We start from the raw sequence: 7,124 nt of genomic DNA, 5'->3' as shown, positions 1-7,124 counted from the left end.
TACAATGATAGCACATTTCAGTTTGCACTAGCTGCATTTCAAATGCTCAGTCAGAAGCCATATGTGAGTAGGGGCTGCTATCATGGATAGTGCAGGTATATATTCACCCCATAGGGTTGCTGTAAGGATAAAATGAGATAATGTGTGTAAAGTGTTTGGCAAATAAAAAGGACAAAAAAAGGTAGTTGTGAAAACTTTTACTGTTATAACTAAGTACTGACTACAGCAGCCTAGGTGCTAAACTGGGGTGAAAGCAAGAATATATGACATAACTCTGTTCCTGTGTAATTACAAAGTTAAGACGGCAAGATAAATAAATAGTTAACTATAATTTATGGCATCTTATTATCACATGAATGTATGAATAATATGCAATAAGTGCTCAGAAGAGGAAGATCTTCCCCACTAGAGTTGCCTTGTACCCACCTTGGTGAAGAAAATCATTTTGAGCTGGTATTTAATCAATGGGTTGACTTTTCTCAGGAAGATGAGGTAAGGGACCATGAAGATAGCTAAGAAAAATATTCTACCAGAGGAATTATAGGACCAATAATTCACAGGTGGGGAAGTGAAAAAATACACTCAAGAAATGAGGGCAATTTTTGATGGAGAACACAGCGTTCATGTAAGAGTGTACTTGGGTGAGTACATGCAGATCTGTGTTAGTGAAGGGTGTTTAAAAGCCATGCTAAGATACTAGGACATTTTCAGTGTCAGAAGGAAATAGTAAGAAGAGCACTGATTTGGAAGTCAAAGATCTGATTTTAACCAAGTTCTACAAGTGCCATGAATATGCCAATTTCTTACCTTGGGCGAGTCACTTCATCTCAGTTGTGTATTTTTTTTTAACGTCTTTATTGGAGTATGATTGCTTTACAGTGGTGTGTTAGTTTCTGCTCCATAACAAAGCAAATCAGCCATACATATACACATGTTCCTTAGATCTAAAAAAAACAAAACCCGAGAATGTCAAGAGTTGTAAGGGGTCTCTTTGTTGTCACTGTTCCTGCTGTTTTTGTTGTTGTTCTATTCAAATTTATGGTATTTTAGGATGGGAGTAGCATAACTGAAGAAAGCTTTAAGAATTAATGTAGGTAGATTTAAAAGTAAAGAAATTGTAACCAAAAATCACTTGGGGTTATCTTTTCAATGGTCCTGACATCTTAAAAATAAGCACTTCAATATTGTAAACATAACAGTTGGAAATGGGAAAATTATAGAAAAGTAGCAAAGAAAAATAGATGAAAGTTGGGTTAAGGATGGAGAGGGAGAAAAGGTGTGAAATGATTGCCACTGCAGTTTGGACTCTGAAAAACAGAATATAGTATTCAAAATTGACATGGAAGAACTAGACAGATAATTTTGCTGGAGATGTGGGACGGGATGTAACATGAGTTTGTAGTTTTTTAGTAGGTACAATATATACACTAGAATGTGTCCTTTTAAGAATTAATTGATATATGAGGGAGATGATGGAGGAGCAGAACATGGAGCTCACTTCCACAAATACAGCAAAAACACATCTACAAGTGGAACGATTTGCACAGAACACCTACTGCATGCTGACAGAAGACCTCAGACTTCCTAAAGGGCAAGGAACCCTCCATGTACCCAGGTAGGATAAAAGAAAAAAGGAAAAAACATAAAAAGAAATCGGGAGGGCACCTGTGCATCAAGGAGGGAACTGTGAAGGAGAAAACGTTCCTCCTTCACCCTGGGAAGGCTCCTCACTGGCGGGGAGATCTGTCTGGATGGAGAGGGGGCTTTGGAGCCTCAGAGGAGAGCACAGCAACCGATGTGCAGAGGGCAAAATGGACAGTGACCTGCACAGAAGGTCAGTACCACCCCACTGCACTCTGCAACCTGAGACCACTCGTCTGCTGGTGCGGGCAGGGGCTGGGTGCTGAAATTCAGGTTTCAGTGGTCAGACCCAGGGAGAGCACCAGGGTTGGCTGCATGGTGACAGCCTGAAGAGGCTGGAGTGTAGCAACTGAAGGTCACTCGGAAGAAGCCTGGGCCTGCCAGAGAGGCAAGGCACCATTGTTGGGGGGCACACAAGGAGAGGGGCAGGACCACCATAGGAGCTTCTTTCCCTGCACGCATGTGCTTTCAGGGCTCTGGGGGCAGGCGCAAGCCACCGCTGCCATACTGAGCTCCAGGGTGGGCACAGGCTGCCGCCACCACTAAGAGACCTGCAAGTGGGCTCCAGTGGCTACCCCCACTGTCCTGGGCGTGCGTGGGCCATGGCTGCAGCTAGGGGACCTGCAAGCAGGCACCAATCGCTGTCCTGGGGAGTGGGCAAGCTGCCACCGCTGCTAGGAAACCCTGCAGCAAGTACCGGTCTGCTGAGAGTTAACACCTATCTTGAAACTCGTCCAAAAAATTGCAGAGGAAGGAACACTCCCAAGCTCATTCTATGAGGCCACCATCACCCTGATACCAAAACCAAAGATAGCACAAAAAATAATTACAGGATAATATCACTGAACAGGATAATATCACTGATGAACATAGATGCAAAAATCCTGAACAAAATACTAGCAAACAGAATCCAACAACACATTAAAAGGATCATACACTGTGATCAAGTGGGATTTATTCCAGGGATGCAAGGATTCTTCGATATATGCAAATCATTGTGGTACACCACATTAACAAATTGAAGAATAAAAACCATATGATCATCTCAGTAGATGCAGAAAAAGCTTTTGACAAAATTCAACACCATTTATGATATAAAAAAAAAAAAACCCCTCCACAACGTAGGCATAGAGGGAACCTACCTCAATATAATAAAGGCCATATATGACAAACCCACAGCAAACATCATTCTCAACAGTGAAAAACTGAAAGTATTTCCCCTAAGATCAGGAACAAGGCAAGGATATCCACTCTCACCACTTTTCTTAAACATAGTTTTGGAAGTCCTAGCAATGGCAGTCAAGGAAGTCCTAGCAATGGCAGTCAAAGAAGAAAAAGAAATCCAAATTGGAAAAGCAGAAGTAAAACTCACTGTTTGCAGATAACATGATACTGTACATAGAAAATCCTAAAGATGCTACCAGAAAACTACTAGAGCTCATCAATGAATTTGGTGAAGTTGCAGGATACAAAATTAATACACAGAAATGTCTTGCATTCCTATACACTAACAAAGAAAGATCAGAAAGAGAAATTAAGGAAACAATCCCATTTGCCCACACATCAAAAAGAACATACTGGCTTGGCCAAAAAGTTCGTTTGGTTTTAAGTAAAGACATTTTTCGTTCTCACCAAGAATTTTATTGAACAATGTATTCACTAACCAAATGAACTTTTTGGCCAACCCAATACCTAGGAATAAACCTACCTAAGAAGGTAAAAGACCTGTACTCAGAAAACTATAAAGTACTGATGAAAGAAATCAAAGATGACACAAACAGATGGAGAGATATACCATGTTTTGGGGTTGGAAGAATCAATATTTTCAAAATGACCATACTGCCCAAAGCAAACTACAGATTCAATGCAATCTCTATCAAATTACCAATGGCATTTTTCACAGAATTAGAACAAAAAATTTTACAGTTTGTATGGAAACACAAAAGACCCCAAATAGCCAAAGCAATCTTGAGAAAGGAAAATGGAGCTGGAGGAATCAAATGCCCTGACTTCAGACTATACTACAAAGCTACAGTAATCAAGACAGTATGGTACTGGCACAAAAACAGAAATATAACTCAATGGAACACGACAGAAAGCCCAGAGATAAAACCACACACCTATGGCCACCTAATCTATGACAAAGGAGGCAAGAATATACAATGGAAAAAAGAGTCTCTTCAATAAGTGGTGATGGGAAAACTGGATAGATACATATAAAAGAATGAAATTAGAATATTATCTAACACAATACACAAAAATAAACTCAAAATGGATTAAAGACCTAAATGTAAGACTGGATACTATAAAGCTCTTAGAGGAAAACATAGGGAGAACACTCTTTGACATAAATTGCAGCAATACCTTTTTGGATTCACCACTTAGGGTAATGAAAATAAAAACAAAAATAAACCAATGGAACCTGATTAAGTGTAAAAGCTTTTGCACAGCAAAGGAAACTATAAACAAAGTGAAAAGACAACCCACAGAATGTGCGAAAAAATATCAATATTTGCAAACAAAATGACCAACAAGGGATTAATCTCCAAAATGTACAGACAGCTCATGCAGCTCAGTATCCAAAAAATGGGCAGAAGATCTAAATAGACACTTCTCCAAAGAAGCACACAGATGGCCAAAAAGCACATGAAAAGATGCTCAACATCACTAATTATTAGAAATGCAAATCAAAATGTCAATGAGGTATCGCCTCACACCAGTCAGGATGGCCATCATCAAAAAGCCTACAAATATAAATGCTGGAGAGGGTATGGAGAAAAGGCAACCCTCCTACACTTTTGGTGGGAATGTAAATTGGTACAACCACTATGGAGAACAGTATGGAGGTTCCTTAAAAAACTAAGAACTACCATATAATCCAGCAGTCCCACTTCTGGGCATATATCCAGAGAAAAACCATCATTCTAAAAGATACATGTACCCCAGTGTTCATTGCAGCACTATTTACAATAGCCAGGACATAGAAGCAACCTAGATGTCCATCAACAGAGGAATGGATAAAGAAGATGTGTTACATATATACAATGGAACATTACTCAGCCATAAAAAAATGAAATAATGCCATTTTCAGCAACATGGATGGACCTAGAGATTATCACACTAAGTGAAGTAAGTCAGACAGAGAAAGCCAAATATCATATGATATCACTTATATATGGAATCTAAAGAAGAAAATGATACAAATGAACTTCCTCACAAAACAGAAACAGACAGACTTTGAAAACAAATATGGTTAACAAAGGGGAAAAGGCGGGGGAGGGATAAATTAGGAGTTTTGGATTAACGTTACACACTACTATATATAAAATAGATAATCAACAAGGACCTACTGTATAGCACAGGGAAGTTTACTCAGTATTCTGTAATAACCTATATGGGAAAATAATCTGAAAAAGAATGGATATATGTATATGCATAATTAAATCACTTAGCTGTACACCTGAAACAATACAACATTGTAAATCAACTATACTCCAATATAAAATAAAAATTAAATTAAAAAAGAATTAATTGATATGTGAAGCCCATGGATGTTTTAGTTTCAGAGTTTCACAAAGTCCTAAAATCAATCCCATAATTCTTTTCTTCAGTGTTAATATGAGCATTAAATTTGAGCCTGTTTACTTTGGAAATTCAGTGGCACTCAAAGAGAAGCCCCAAGTGTCACACTTATCTGAGTTGTAATTTATGAAAGAAATTTTAAAGCCAGTAAAAGGAGCAAGACTTTTTGAATAATAAATATTTCAATTCAAATCCCAGCTTGACCTTCTCTGAGTCTCTTTCTTCATTAGCTAAAAAGGGAGAATATCTACCTGTTAGGATTGAGTGCAGAACATGTGAGGTACCCAGTGGAGCTCTAGATGCTCAATAAACGATGGCTACTGTGAACTCATTCTAGTAGATCTGAAAGACAAAGAAACTCATATCCTTTCTTTTAAAAAAAAATCAATATTATACTACTATTTATATCATACCACAACTCCTCCTGCAACAAGCATGTACTCATTACTGATTATGTCAAGTTTCATAGTTAGTGTCAAAAATATTTCAGTAGTAGGTAATATGCAGAATTCCTAAACTTAAGGATTTGTCTAGGTTAGGAGGTAAGTGTTAAAAGATTCAGGTACTCCTGGGTATTTTAGGTGTATACTCTCAAATTGAATTTTCACACATGTAAGTTATCTAAAATTAATTTTAAATTCTTTAGTTTGAAAAAGTGCCAATATTTTATTTGCACAGTTTGTTAGAATACAATGAGGTTCCAGTTTTTGTTGGTTCATCCAAAATGATTACATATACCCAGATAAAATGTTACCACTCAATCTCCATGGGTTAATTCATTTTATAAACTTCAAGAGATTCAAACATTCAAGTTTTATACCAAATCCAATTGAGACTGCTTTGCTCAAGATATTATTAAACCTACATTTTTCAAAAAATTACTTTTTAAAACAGAGTATAAAGAAGCTCTATTATGTTAAGTAAATTATAAGTTAATTTAGAACTAAAATTTGAGTGAAACACTAATTTTTAAAGGTTTGTTCACTCATCCAATAGCAGAGCAATACTTTGAGTGAAGGTGAAATTTAGTGCTTATCTTCTTTAGCCAAAAGAAGTTAGCAAATTAATCCAATAGAGTAAAATGGATAGTAATACATGTTATCCTCATTCAAACTCATTGGTCAACAAACAAGGTACTGATTTAAGCAACAAGAAATTATTCTGAAGTCTTGATGGATAAAAACAAGTATTAAGTTTTTCAGAGATGTGTGGATCAAGACAGTTATAATCACTCATTGTTGATATTTACTGATTTATATAAAAGAATAGCAGTTATAAAATTATATCAATCTTCTCCCCAGGCTGCCTACTTTCTTCCCATTCTGTAAAAGTTTGGGAATCCTGATAACTTAGATGTTATATAAAAAATGACTTACTTTGGGCTTCCCTGGTGGCGCAGTGGTTGAGAGTCCGCCTGCCGATGCAGGGGGCACGGGTTCGTGCCCCGGTCCGGGAAGATCCCACATGCCATGGAGCAGCTGGGCCTGTGAGCCATGGCCGCTGAGCCTGCGCGTCCGGAGCCTATGCTCCGCAACAGGAGAGGCCACAACAGTGAGAGGCCCGCGTACTGCAAAAAAAAAAAAAAAAGACTTGCTTCTTTTTTGCTTAATACATGTTGAGATATTTATATTTTTAAATACCTTTATGAACCAATTTGGCTATTTTATTTTTAAATCAGTGTTGGCAAACTATATTATTCTATGTTTTTTAATAATATACTTTAAATCCATGTGATATTTGTGGAATATGTGCATTTATAATTTAGTAATTATTCTTAAAATACCATGCTAAATGACATTGTAAATAATCTATTCAGGAATTGCATGTTAGGAGACAAAATTTTATTAAAATGTTATAATGGTTTAATATTTTATTAAAATGTTATAAAATTTTAAAATGTG

This window comes from Delphinus delphis, chromosome 7 (genome assembly GCF_949987515.2).
Source record: "Delphinus delphis chromosome 7, mDelDel1.2, whole genome shotgun sequence".
NCBI lineage: Eukaryota > Metazoa > Chordata > Mammalia > Artiodactyla > Delphinidae > Delphinus > Delphinus delphis.
The sequence above is the reverse complement of the archived record's forward strand: the minus strand, read 5'-3'. Positions refer to the sequence as shown.